Source organism: Sinohyriopsis cumingii, chromosome 5 (genome assembly GCF_028554795.1).
Source record: "Sinohyriopsis cumingii isolate HCF-2022 chromosome 5, ASM2855479v2, whole genome shotgun sequence".
In the NCBI taxonomy this organism is placed as follows: domain Eukaryota; kingdom Metazoa; phylum Mollusca; class Bivalvia; order Unionida; family Unionidae; genus Sinohyriopsis; species Sinohyriopsis cumingii.
In genome coordinates, this window is record NC_142965.1 from 7,024,728 (window position 1) to 7,038,111 (window position 13,384).

The window sequence follows — 13,384 nt, forward strand, 5'->3', positions numbered from 1 at the left end:
ATAATTGATTTCGCTATAATACAAAGTGACACTTTAAGAAGAATTTATAATATTGCGAATTAAATACCATATAGTCCTAAATGTTCTATTGTAAGTCCAACTGAATGAAGTTCCAATTTAATTATCGTGGTGTTCCAAATTAATTCCAGTATTAAATATGTTGATGCGCATGTAGTTGCGAATGTGCCAATGGTTTTGAATGTGGCGACGTCCTAAGAACCTTTTGATGTATTTCAATAATATAACTTAAATGTCCTTGAATCAATTCACTATAATTACAAATTAATGTTTTAGTCCAAGAATATTACTGAGCACCTTGTAATTCCAGTAAATAATTCTGAATAAACAAATCGACCTAAATGAAAAACTGAAAACAACAATAAAACTGATTCCTCTACGAATGTTAAGGCAAGAATGAATAATCCTCAAGTAAGCAAGTTTATATACCCATCCACTTGTCCTAGGTTGCAATTACCATTTTCTGCAAGTTCTCTGTCAACGTAATGGAAATTTATTTTCTGGAATTTTTAAGGTCAGAATCAAGACTGTATCTTTAACACAAACTGAAACAAACATGTTTACAATTAATAACGATCTGAATATTTACACTATAATCATAGAGAAATATTAGCTACGTATTATATTATTTACAAAATATCACTGGTCAAGTAAGGTCAAGTACAAAATACATATATACATAACATATAATCGTTGAGAAAATCCAACAAACAATACAAATTTTATATATATATATATATATATATATATATATATATATATATATATATATATATATATATATATATATATATGTGTGTGTGTGTGTGTGTGTGTGTGTGTGTGTGTGTGTGTGTGTATAATGACAATGATTGATGAAAGCATCACCCGTTCTAAGTGAACTTAAAAAGAGATTCAGTCCACCGTGTATTATAGACTATGTATAGAAAAGTATGCACATCCCGTTTGCAATAGTCTGAATAGTACATGCCCATATGAAACAAATGAAGTACATTGAAATTATTTAGCAATTTTGACTGTATTCACTCCTTATAACGTGTTTTTCTGTGAGAAAATACTTTATACTGCAACATGTAATAACGATTGCTATGAGAAAATGTAAACACTGTCCGTACGTTACGATTCCCGAAAAACGAAGATTGTAAATTTTTTTCTGTCCGATGGGGACCGAGTGGGTGGAGAGAAAATATGGACTTCATTCTTTATAAAAATTTAGAGATGTTTTGTCATTCACACTTCGTAACATAAATATGTCGTTGAAATTACTGGAACATGAGCAGGCAAAGCAAAACATTTGGAGCGCTAACTTATGCTTTCACAAAATCATATAGATATCGGAAATTCTGCCAAATTTTGTTTTAACAAAACAAGAACATTAGCACTGTGGTAGACTTCCCGACAGGGAATTCTTGCAATCCTGCAGACTTACTGCACCAAAACAAAAAGATAATTTGAAAGGTAATGTAAATGAATACAAATCAAGAATGAGGATTAACTATTTGCTGAGTATAATGTCGATAATAAAATAGCAAACGTTGTACTGGGAAGATCCTTTTCTAATCATCGTTTCTAAAGTACAAGTGCACATATTCAAACGCTTTGAAGACCCAAATGAGAGAATTTAATTCAAAGTCAAATATTGACTCTTTCGCTCACCATATAATAAGTGTGACGTATTTTCATACATAAACTATATAGGTGTATCAAACTTCCTGATCGATTCAAATAAAGACCTCTTTTCAATCAGCTTGCAACAATAAGTGTGTAAATGGATATGATAAAATAAAACTATACATTAGACTTAACTCCATGCTTAAAATTCAGGTAACTCTTTTCCAACATGAACAGAGGCGTCATGATCTTTAAATTCGCGTTTTTATGTGTGTTAGTGTGGTAACAATCATTTATAGAAATAACAATTAAACATAGACCGGTATCACAGAATTATACATAGTGAACATGAAAGTGTGGTAACAATCAATTATACAAACAACAATTAAATATAGACTGGTATCACAGAATTATACATAGTGAACATGAAAGTGTGGTAACAATCAATTACAGAAACAACAATTAAACATAGACTGGTATCACAGAATTATACATAGTGAACATGAAAGTGTGGTAACAATCAATTATACAAACAACAATTAAATATAGACTGGTATCACAGAATTATACATAGTGAACATGAAAGTGTGGTAACAATCAATTACAGAAACAACAATTAAACATAGACTGGTATCACAGAATTATATATAGTGAACATGAAAGTGTGGTAACAATCAATTATACAAACAACAATTAAATATAGACTGGTATCACAGAATTATACATAGTGAACATGAAAGTGTAGTAACAATCAATTACAGAAACAACAATTAAATATAGACTAGTATCACAGAATTATACATAGCGAACATGAAAGAATCTGATAGAAAATAACAGCTCATGATCGAATATTAAAAACAAATCTCGCGTGACTTAAGTGTAAAAACAAAGTTTTGACATAAACAATCGTAATCAAGAAATATATTCGTGAACTTTATCGTACTAATTGGAACAACTCACGGGATCACAGACATCGGGTGATACACGTGTTCACAATACTGAGAATTATGTCGATTATTATGATTAAAAAGTTGGATATCGCTGCGATAAGTGAAGAGCAACGATTACAATTTTTAAGCGCGTATATGATGTGAAATCTATGACGCAAGTAATCCAGATTTGCTGATGAGACGACCATTAATTACACCCTGCAGTAGGAGCTCCTATTATCGACTGTAACACTGAACTAAAACAGTCAGCCAATGAGTTTGGCTATTGTTGAATAGTACACACCTCAGTTTAACAGAGACCTTTTCTATGCACGCCTTTTTAAACCACAAAGAAGAGATAACGTTTAATATGCTAAAAGTCAAACTTAATAACCCTAGCCAAAAATCAATCTATATTAGAAACGGTGAGCGCGACCGTAAGCTGATAAAATAGATTTCTGAGGTTTTTGTGTGCATAGGTATTAAATGGCTTAACTGGTTAGAAGACTAAGCTGTTAATCCCGATATTTCAGGTTCAAAACATGTCGCTGTGAAAAAATAGTTTTCCTTGTTAATTGTGGAGAAAGCTGAGGTTGGGTTGTTGTACCGATATGAAAGTCAAATTGACGTAAATAAGTGTTAATCTCCTACAAGAAACGCATAATTCTTGGAGAGATAGACAGGTCTGAACCATCCTCTGAGCCTTGTAGATTGTCATTTGGCACCCTGGGAATTCAATGGAGTTGCAAATCACACCGCTGTAAGGAACATTGACTGAAGACACGTCGGTTCAACGTAAGAAAATATGTGAATAGTTTTAACAGCAGCGTGCCAAATCTATAAGAAAATATGTGAATAGTTTTAACAGCAGCGTGCCAAATCTCAAAGAAAATATGTGAATAGTTTTGACAGCAGCGTGCCAAATCTCAAAGAAAATATGCGAATAGTTTTAACAGCAGCGTGCCAAATCTCAAAGAAAATGTGAATAGTTTTAACAGCAGCGTGCCAAATCTCTAAGAAAATATGTGAATAGTTTTAACAGCAGCATGCCAAATCTCTAAGAAAATATGTGAATAGTTTTAACAGCAGCGTGCCAAATCTCAAAGAAAATATGTGAATAGTTTTAACAGCAACGTGCAAAATCTCAAAGAAAATATGTGAATAGTTTTAACAGCAACGTGCAAAATCTCAAAGAAAATATGTGAATAGTTTTAACAGCAACGTGCAAAATCTCAAAGAAAATATGTGAATAGTTTTAACAGCAGTGTGCCAAATCTCAAAGAAAATATGTGAATAGTTTTAACAGCAGCATGCCAAATCTCTAACAAAATATGTGAATAGTTTTAACAGCAGCGTGCAAAATCTCAAAGAAAATATGTGAATTGTTTTAACAGCAGCGTGCCAAATCTCAAAGAAAATAGTTTGCATCACCACCGGAGCGAACATGTTTCCTTTTTGTGCGAAAATATCAAAGTCATGTTTAACATTCATCAAACAGAATTTGTGAAACAACAATATCAATACATGACAGAATCCAAATAGGACGCGATAGCGCTGATGCCATTTATAACAGATATTAAACGCGCGGTTCTATCGCGTGAGTTTGAAAAAGGAACTCGGCCTGACAGTGACCACAACAGCTGAGAACACGTGTCGAATAAAAAACATGGTCGAACCTGCTTTTAAGATGCTCGAAAATCGCAAGAAATGCCTGCCCAAGAGAACTTTGCCCAATATTTAGTTTTATTTGCTGTGTCTGTGTGTACGTGCATGCAGCGTTGATGTCAGACATTTACCATCCGCAGATAGCTAGTTCATAGCTAACGATTAAACAGTATTACAGTACAGTATTACAGTTTTACACAGTATTATGAAACAGTATTAAACAGTATTACACATTATTATGAAACAGTATTAAACAGATACCAACGTGTCTGTCGATCATAGACGTCACATGCAGCATCGTCGCCGAGTTGACGGTTGGGCAGGGTTTGAATGCGATTTCGACGTCGATGACCACGGCTGTCGATCAGCGGGTTAATCTCGGACAGATCTGGACTCACCGGCGCTGGTGTCCCAAAATACTCATCCATAGTTTTATCGAATTTATTCAAGTTCTTACGCAACAGTGTAAAACATTTTACGTAAATGGTTTGCAACGTCCGGATCACGAGGACGCTCTGGATGGTTACAGAAGGTCAACAGGATTTTTCTTTTGAATGAGGACATGGAAAGGGGGTTGTGAGGCGCAGAAAAATATATTTTAGGGTCGCGACTGAAAGATTATTTGGAACCACTGTTTGATGCGATCGTCATATTCGGTCTAGAGTGTCCTAGTGTTGAGCACGTATCCGTTCGTTGCTATATCGTCGTCGCCGTTTGGCACAATCTTGTTTTTACTCTTGAAGAGTTCGCCTGAGAGTTTGTAGCCGGACCTTCAAAATTGACTGATAATCTCATTTCGTTCCCAATCGATTCTGAAACACAACGAACACCTCTTTTCCAATTGCGAAGAGGTTCATGAGTTGCACGAGAACGTCTTTGGACGCGAGAATAACCTATTTCTTTAACATTTTGCACTGCTGTTTTTAATGCCAATCCATTATCGGGTCCGATTCAACTGCGTCTTCGAATTTTTTTCTTTTAGCGTGACACGTAAATCTCGCTTAAACTCGGCGGCGTCATCAGCGACTTCGGCATTTGTTACGAACACTCGTTCCTAAGGATTTGTTCGAACCATGTTTGGCACGCGTTCTAATGGGTAGTACTTTCGCCCCAGTTACAACAACGATGGGACCAAGGCTACCGGTCACTCGTTTTAGTGTTTGTTTGGTTGCACAGGTTCATGCGTCCATGCAAATAGTAGAACCTGCATGACGGATTTGAGTGAGAAGATATGTTTGCACAGCTTCGAGGCATTGTTATGCTAATTGCTCTGTTTGACTTAACGCGTTACGTTGGCATTTTATTTTTCTTTGAGCGAATGCGGTCCAGTGTTACTGCAAACCGCAATTGGGACTCCCACATGGACCTAAAATATGTGACTGAAACGTGTTGACCAGGCAAGCTAAGGACTACACGTAACCAGTTGTGAAGCAACTCCTGCCGCCGATGGCGGAAAAGTGGGGCCAACTTGGTTACTCGCACGAGGGTCACAAATTGTTTCAAGATGTGCAATAAAGATGGAATTGGACTAGAAACAAATTCAAGTATTCATAACTTTGGCGATACTAAAATGGTCAAAGTATATATGGTTGCTGACATTAAAATTTAATAAGAAAACTTTAATATGACAAAACTATAAAAATTGACGATTAGTCAAGTTAAGGGTATTTTCTTTGAACATTAACATTTAGATAAGGTAAACAAAAGCAAAGGTAAACACCGACAATGTTGATTATATGTGAAAAAAAGAAAAGAATTAAAATAAAATCAGAAACTATTAATTCATAAATGTGGAGCATTGTGTTTAAAATTGAACAACCTAAAGAAAGAGCGAGAAAAAAGTGAATAGTGCTTCTATGTTGAAAGAGTCACTGCAGAAGTAAATGTTCAGATCCGCGTCATTGAATTGTTATGTACATTTAATTTGCATTGTTTGTGATTTATTTTCTTTTACATTGTTTTATCTCATTATATGCTATTGTAATATGGTATTGTATGTTGGACTTAACTTTGTCCAAAATCAATTTGATTTTCTACTTGACCTGAAGTATTGTTTTTTTAATACTGTGAAGTGGCAAATTTCCGGTGATCTAACAAGAATATATTAGTTGAGACGAGAGAACCATTAATTAGATTTATGGAGACAAGCGCGTATCATATCGCCATACTACCGTGTACGGTAATGTCCTTCAGAGGGAGAATTTTGTTCCTAATTAATCACTTGTTTATACAGCAGCCAGGCGGACTATTAGGGACACTTTGGCGCCTCTAGAAAAAGGCGGCAGAGATATTTGATTCTGATTGGTTACGTTAAATAAGGGGCGTGTTTCCCACACAAAATTAACTAGATTTTAAAAATTGCCACATCGGATATTCTAATCAGTCTAAGCTTTTCCTATAAGAGGAAACCCAAAAAAGTAGGACTCCTTGGGATTTGCAAGAAATTCCTCGTAAAAAGAACCGTTGTCCAAAGGGGACTATTGTCGAAAGGAACCGACGAACTAATTTGCCGATTAGAGGGAGGAACGTTGAACGCAAAGGTAGTGTGACAATTCCATGTAATTTGTTGATGCCATATATAATGCTTTGCTGAAGTTATTTACTTGTAGTTGCATGAATATTTTTTCTACATTCGTGTAATAATTTGCTTTATGAAGTATAACTGTGTTGAGTTTATGCATAGGAAGTCGTACATTAATGTTCTTTAGATAAGTTTGACGAATTGTTTGAATTTGTCGTCTTGTTTGCATAAGAATTATGTTCTAAGAATTTAATACATTACATTAGTTAATAGGATTACGAGAATCCGTGTGAATTCGCCGAATCTAGAAGATTTCACTAACTAAGGTCATTATAGAACATGTGGAGTCGATTGATAGCCTTAGCATCTGTCGAGCACTGATAATAAAATCTGATAACGAGGGAGAATAATGAAGAATTAACTGTTTCATAAATAAATCCTGCGACGTATTAATTTCTGAAACGTATTCTGAGAGTATCCTGAGACGGATGGTGGAAAGTATCATCCTGAGATCCAAGCGTCTGAACAGCTACAGTGGCAGCAGAACAACTGAGGACGAACAGGTTATGCAATCGTACAAGACGTTGACTTCGATTGTTCACTCGATCCTATGATGAGCTAAATCTATCAGTAAACAGATCGGCTATTTTATTTAAATCTATTTGTGTTTTCTTTGTATTTCGGTGAAAGTTTAAATTTCTAAAAGCAGAGTATATTGCTGATGTAATGAATTTTCACAGTGTTTTTTATGTAATGGATTAAATTGTTTGTTTACATGTACCGGGACTCGTGTTGGTTTGTTCTATATACCTGCTCAGGTCTCTGTCTATTTCACATATAAGTTTCACCACTTATATTTATATTTACTCGAACCGGGCAATAACATCGAGGGCGGTCAACCCCTAGATAACGAAAACCAAATTTGGCGGGACACCCACCAGGGACAATTCTCTCCCCCATTACAAATACAAATTCTGTAAACAACTAATATATAGCTAAAACAACGACAGGGGCCACCACAGGCACATCACTGTATTTAATTTGGATTTCCATTTTGGATTTCCACTAAAGTTTATTCAGAAAATTACATTATTAGGAATTGTGTCTGTAATTCTAGAATTATTGAGATTTAATTCGCAATAGCTACGTTCTTTGTTTCATTTTCACTTTATATTATAGGGAAATAAATTATTTGTTGAATTTTACAAAGCTTGTTGCTTCGCACTCTTTCCTATTACTTGTTTTAAGACCATTGTGTTGTAATAGAAAATAAAGCTAAAAGTATCAAACGAATTAGGTACTTTTACTTGTATATTTAATGACGATGACGCGAAAGTTTTCTGAATTTCGATATGATCAAATTTGTATGATGCGTGGAGCAAACTATAACAGAAAACACTACGTTCTTCAAAAATTGTCAGACACCCACAAGCAGCCCCACTTGAGTCAAACATTGTAAACAAATGAAATTCCCTGCACTACCATTCGGATGATTCATTCATCAATCCACACGATGTATCACAAGAAGATTTCTATGTAGCTGATCATTTTACCTGAAATGGCATCACATGCCATATTTCCAGGACAGAAAATATAAATGTTCAAGAATATCATAAATTAGAAGTCTCTTCACAGCCATTGCACAGTTAGAGCTGTGTACTTTATCGAACCGTTATCTACCATCTATTAAATGTGACAATATAGTATTAATATCAAGGATTTTATGTGACTATTTTCTCATGCGTAGAACTTGTCTATTTAGAATCGACTGGGAACCTATATCCCTCATTAACATATTCGTATTAATGCCCGTTTGCAAAAAAAAAAAAAAAAAACAAAAGCACGTGGCTCGAGACGCTGATGATGCAATACTTGCAACAAGTAACAATTCTAACTTGCGTTTTTCTTTGAATTCTTTTTCTTTTCTAAAAGCAGGATATATAGCATAATTTTGCTTAAATAGTTCTTCAGATGTTCATAAAAATTACAAAACCTGATAACCTTTATATACTGTTAAAGGCAATACTAGTACCTGACGAATATTGTGTTTTCAGTACCTAATGTCATACCTACTTTACCATTTCTATGTTTCCTGTAGTAGACCCGAGTACCTAATGTCATACCCACTTTACCACTTTTATATTCCCTGTAATAGGTGATAGTACCCAATGTCAAACCCACTTTACCATTTCTATGTTCCCTGTAGTAGACCCGAGTACCTAATGTCATACCCACTTTACCACTTTTATATTCCCTGTAATAGGTGATAGTACCCAATGTCAAACTCACTTTACCATTTCTATGTTCCCTGTAGTAGGTGATAGTACCTAATGTCAAACCCACTTTACCATTTCTATATTCCCATGTAGTAGGTGATGTTACCCAATGTCAAACCCACATTACCATTTCTATGTTCCCTGTAGTAGGTCAGAGTACCTAATGTCATACCCACTTTACCATCTCTATATTTCCTGCAGTAGGTCCTAGTACCTAAAGTGAAACCCACTTTACCATTTTTATTTTCCCTTTAGGAGGTGATAGCACCCAATGTCAAACCCACATTACCATTTATATGTTCCCTGTAGTAGGTGACAGTACCCAATGTCAAACCCACTTAACTATTTCTATATTCCCTGCAGTAGGTCAGAGTACCCAATGACATACCCACTTTACCATTTCTATATTTCCTGCAGTAGGTCAGAGTACCTAATGTCAAAGCAACGTTACCATTTGTATGTTCGTGTAGTAGGTGATAGTACACAATGTCAAGCCTACTTTACCATTTCTATGTTCCCTGTAAGAGGTGATAATAACCAATGTCAAATCCACGTTGCCATTTCTATGTTCCTTGTAATAGGTCCGAGTACCTAATGTCATACCCATTTTACCATTTTTATGTCCCATGTAGCAGGTGATAGTACCCATTGTCAAACCCACTTTACCATTTCTATGTTCCTTGTAGTAGGTGGTGGTACCCAATGTCAAACCAACTTTACCATTCCTATGTTCCCTTTAAGAGGTGACAGTAACCAATGTCAAACCCACGTTACTATTTCTGTGTTCCTTGTAATAGGTCCGAGTACCTAATGTCATACACACTTTACCATTTTTATGTTCCCTGTAGTAGGTGATAGTATCCAATGTCAAACCCACTTTACCATTTCTATGCTCCCTGCAGTAGGTCAGAGTACCCAATGTCATACCCACTTTACCATTTCTATATTCCCATGTAGTAGGTGATGTTACCCAATGTCAAACCCACATTACAATTTCTATGTTACCTGTAGTAGGTCAGAGTGCCTAATGTCATACCCACTTTACCATCTCTATATTTCCTGCAGTAGGTCAGAGTACCTAATGTCAAACCAACTTTACCATTTGTATGATCGTGTAGTAGGTGATAGTACCCAATGTCAAACCCACTTTACCATTTCTATGTTCCCTGTAGGAGGTGATAGTACTCAATGTCAAACCCATTTTACCATTTATATATTCCCTGTAGAAGGTGATAATACCCAATGTCAAACCCACTTTACCGTTTCTATGTTCCCTGTAATAAGTCAGAATGCCTAAAGCCATATCCACTTTACCGTTTTTATATTCCCTGTAGTAGGTCAGAGTACCTATTGTCATAGCTACTTTTCCATTTCTATATTCCCTGCAGTAAGTCCGAGTACCTAATGTCATACCCACTTTATCACTTTATATTCCCTGTAGTAGGTGATAGTGCCCAATGTCAAACCCACTTTACCATTTCTATATTCCCTGTAGTAGGTGATAGTGCCCAGTGTCAAACCCACTTTACCATTCCTATATTCCCTGTAGTAGGTGATAGTGCCCAGTGTCAAACCCACTTTACCATTCCTATATTCCCTGTAGCAGGTGATAGTGCCCAATGTCAAACCCACTTTACCATTTCTATATTCCCTGTAGTAGGTGATAGTGCCCAGTGTAACACCCACTTTACCATTTCTATATTCCCTGTAGTAGGTGATAGTGCCCAATGTCAAACCCACTTTACCATTTCTATATTCCCTGTAGTAGGTGATAATATATATATATATATATATATATATATATATATATATATATATATATATATATATATATATATATATATATATATATATATATAATCTGCATGAAAATCATTTGCAATAAGTACTCATAGAAAAAATTAGAGCATATAACGAGAGCTAAAAACATGCTATACAATTCTTTAAAAAGCAAACAAATGTAAATTTATACAGTAGCTTCTATTGATGTTTCTCTTAAATCATGGTATCTAATGATCCAAAGCTATTGATGTTTCTCTTAAATTAGGTCATCCATTGATCCAAGGCTATTGATGTTTCTCTTACATTAGGTCATCCCTTGATCACAACGAGTGAGTAACAAGTTTATTTGCCTTAAATTGCAACATGGTCACAGTTACATGATATGATACAATTATACCTATTGTCCTGTTAAAACTGTTATGTGGGGTAATGTTTCTTATAGCGACAGATAGTGAATGTCAATATTTTCTGTCATGTTCGTTTTCTGTGATGAAAGGCCAACTTGTATCGGGTATTATTACATTTACGGGACTAAAGTTCATCAGTACTACCAATGAATGAATAAAGTTAAAGCACGATAGGTGACAAATATTTGCAGGATCTTAAATGACATTTTCCATTTTTTTAATCCCTGTTAAGACCCCCTCTCTTTGTAAAGGGTGAGGGTTGATTGGCGTATTGTAACTTCTTTCAATGTGTCCGCTTTATTCGGTTTTCGCTATCTAGGAGATGATCGCCCTCGGTGTTATTGCCCGGATGGAGTAAACTTATAGATAGAATAAACTGAGATCTGAGCAGATAGACAGAACATAGAAAACCAAAATTTAATCAATTACATACACAATGGTGATACCACAATACATTAGGAAGATACACTTCTTTTGGAATAAATCTTTCACCGAATTTCAAAACACAAATATATTTATAAAAATAGCTGATCTGTTTTACTGATAGAATCAGTTCATCACACGATCAAGTGAAGAATCGAAGTCGTTGCTTTGTACAATTGCATAACCAGCTTATCTCTGGTTCACTCCAATTTCACTGTAGCTGTTCTCTGTCCTTTCGCCTTTCCATTTCCTTCCTTTTCCTTTTTCTCTCCAACCTTCCTACTGTTTCGCCTTCCTTCGGTCCTCAAACTTTGTGTGAGCAGGTGGATATGTAAGCATGTAGACACACATATGCTTGGATACGTCAATGCGTAGGTACACATGAGGATACTTCTGGGAATACGTCTAAAGAGCTATTTTCCCCTTTTGTGCTAAGCGTTCCTCGCTTCTACCGCCAAGATTGTGTCCGTCAACCTTACAGACACCCGGTTCCTTGGACAAATAATTTACGAGAAGATTTCTTCCAAATTTACTCTCAGAGTCCCCTGTACCTTTATTTTTGCTGCAAAGCTTAGACTAATTAGATTTTTCGATGGGGGTAATATTTACAGCCAGGAAATTTCTTGTAGGAAAAACGCCTCTTATTTAGCGTAACCAATCAGGATGAAATATATTTACCGCATTTACCTCTAGGCACCAAAACTGGAGTTAACTTGACCTTCCAGGTTTTCGACTAACGGTTTCTGGAAAATTTTTAATTTCGTCATATCCAAAATGAAATCGAAGTTAGCCGTGTCCCTAATAGTCCGTCTCGGGGTTAAGTAAACGAATGCTTAATTTAAAAATCAATACCACTATCGACAAGACATTTGGAATCACTGCAGCATAGCGATTTAACAAGCGCCTGTCTCCATAAATCTAATTAATTGTTCTCTGGCTCAAACCAGTGTGCTTTTCGAGATCGACATAAACTTGCCCATTCACACTGTTAAACATTATGTAATGATATGCTCTTATTCTTATATACCCCATATCATGTAAGATTTACAACCACAATATAATGTCGTGTCCTGTCTAACTAGATAAACGAATAACAACCAAATCATTGTAAGACAAAAGAAAATGTGAATTAATTGATTGTGGAGAAAACTGAACGCAAGCATTCATAGTTTTATAAAAGAACCACATTGAAAAATTCCAACATGGGAACGAAAACTCACAAATAAAGTTACTGGTGATGCAGTTTCTGTTTTGTTGCAGACAAATTCACTGAGTTTGTCTAAAACTGTTCCTCAAATAAATACTACCATAAGACAAGTCGACAGACAATTCTGGTGCACTTATGAAACGAATAGGCTTTCAGACTTAAGTTGCCCTTGGGAAAACAATACTGTGTTGCAAATAAAACTGACAATAACTGAAGGAAATACATAAATAAATAAAGCAAACGTTATAAAGTGATGAAACATGTCAATAAATGTTGATAGATCGCATTTTTGAAACTATCAGTCAGAAACTACCTCCCCTGTAGTCTGGTGGTTAGAGCGTCCGCCTCGGATGCGGTAGGGCACGGGTTCAAACCCCGGTCGAGTCATACGAAAGACTTATAAAATGGTACTAACATATGTCTCGCTTAGTGCTCAGCATTAAGACGTTAGTGTTAGGAGTGGTTGGTCTGGTGTCAGGATACTGTGACTGGGTGGAACAATATGCTACTGTCAGCGGCATGATGCTTCAGTGCAAGACATCACT